This window comes from Paralichthys olivaceus, chromosome 10, assembly GCF_024713975.1.
Source record: "Paralichthys olivaceus isolate ysfri-2021 chromosome 10, ASM2471397v2, whole genome shotgun sequence".
Lineage (NCBI taxonomy): Eukaryota > Metazoa > Chordata > Actinopteri > Pleuronectiformes > Paralichthyidae > Paralichthys > Paralichthys olivaceus.
Window position 1 is genome coordinate 1,090,645 of NC_091102.1, and position 2,213 is coordinate 1,092,857.

The window sequence follows — 2,213 nt, forward strand, 5'->3', positions numbered from 1 at the left end:
GTCGACATAAACTTTTCTGACCTTCAGTCAAAATGTTGTCGAGTATTTTTACTTTCAAACCAAAAGAAAAACAAAGAAAAACCATCTTGTGTTGCAGAAAAGACGTATGTGGTTTTTCTTTGCTGGATTTTGAAGGAGATCAAACCCACGGTTTGTGTCCTGCGGTGACATCACAGCTTCCTTTCAAAGACAAGGACAAAAGACGTTCACACTTTGCTCCTCAGCTCAAGTCGTCGAGTCTCAGGGTGAAGAGGAAAGATGTTTGCTCGCTGGAGCTGAACAAACTTTTTTATCTCCGCTCAGCCAGACGCCACCTGAGTCCGTGTTCAGAGTGAACGCTGCTTTGAGGACGTTTCTCTTTGAACCAACAGTTTAAACCTTCTGCTGTTTCCCCTCCGAGGACAAAATGAAACGAATCTGAGGTTTGGTGAAACTCTCCGTTCTGTCATTTCATTCAGAATTTAACACTTTTATAAAACACTTTGTTGGACAGTTTGAACCTTTGGACCAGTCACAGGAAGTAGAGACACATTAAACCAACGAAGAAGAAGAAGAGGAAGCAGCTGCAGTCTTCACCTCCCACGATAAAATGTTTAAACCACGAGGACGTTCATCTGAACTAGTGTGGACTACTCTAGTACTGTGGAGTACTCTAGTACTGTGGGGTACTCTAGTACTGTGGAGTACTCTAGTACTGTGGAGTACTGCGCCTGAAGGTGCTGATGCTGCTAGTAATACCGTCATGATGTTACCATGGCAACCACATGAAGCTTCATTCAGAAACGCCCTTCCCCTCCATCACATTGTAAAAGTAGTTTTCATTATTTACTTCATGTACTTTCATGTGTAACTGTATATGTAAAAGTTTGCCCCCCCGCCCTGTTTGCTGCTTCCTGCTCAAACTGAATCGATGAAATGATTCAAACACGTTTCGGGGCTAACAGAGGATGTGAGGCTCGGCCTGTGATTGGGCCGCTGCCACTTTCAGTTGATTAAGTTGGCAAAGGTGAAGCTGTCACCAGCTGCTGACACAGGCCTGAGTCCGCAGGCAAACACTGTCAATCACAGTTATGCTCTTAATTACAATGAGTTGGCCTGAATTCACCGGCCGTCACCACCTGGTTTGACCTTCTGAACTCAGGAGGAGGAGGAGGAGGAGGAGGAAGAGGAGGTCAGCTTGTCCGCAGACGTTCTGCTGCGTTTCCCTTAAAGAGCAGATTAGTTTCAATGGTTTAATTATCAGCTTCAGTCTGTGTCTGTGAGTCTCAGTCACTGAGGTCCGGAGGTTTCTATCAAGATTTTATTGAGAAATCACAGAGTCATTAAACTAAAACTCACTTTGAGTTAAAAATTCAAAGTGTAACAAAAACAAAAAGATTCTATAATCGACGTCTTCACTCAGGAACTTTAAACCCAGAGCAAAGTGAGAAGAACCTGAATCTGACAGCGATCACGTTTTAAGTTGATGGTAAAAACACGAGTTGATGAGTTATTGTCTCGGCTTTAGCTCGGGTGTTGGTCTCCACCTCGTCCTGAGGTCAACGTCTCTTTAACTGATGTCCCTCTGCAGCAGCTGATCTCTAAGATGAAGACAAACTTGATTTTCTTTGAACAAACCATTTGTGAGTGAATCGTTTGTCAGTTCATCAGAGTCAGAAATAACATTTATGATTTAAAAACATGATCAGATCTTCATCGTATCACATTTTTAAAAATCTATATATAAAGTTAAATGAATGATTTTGAGCTTCATAAAAATGAGCTGAAACAAATAATTTAAAACACAAACTAGAATAAGATCAGATGTTTTAATTGTTATTTAAAATACTCAGATTCTTCATAGAAGATTTTATTTATCAATGAATGATTATTTTCTTGATTATTTTATTCTGTGTAATTAAAAAAAGAGACAAATCCTCAATTTAATTTCCAAAGTTCAAAGTAAAATCTCAAATTTATCAAATCATTTAAAGAAGAAAGTTTTACAGTAAAATTAAAGTCAGCTGAGTTTCTCATTCTGCATGTTTGTAATTGAAATTAATAGTGTGCTGCCCCCTGCTGGTGGTTTATCCCCAGTGCAGTCAGTTCAGGAGCCAGTGTCCTCATCTTGACTTGAGTTCAGTTTCTGATGTTCTGGTTTATTCTCTGGTCTTTTTATCAGATTCACTGAAAAAAGTTTCTTCACTAAATCAACAGGAAACTTTCAGCCGATC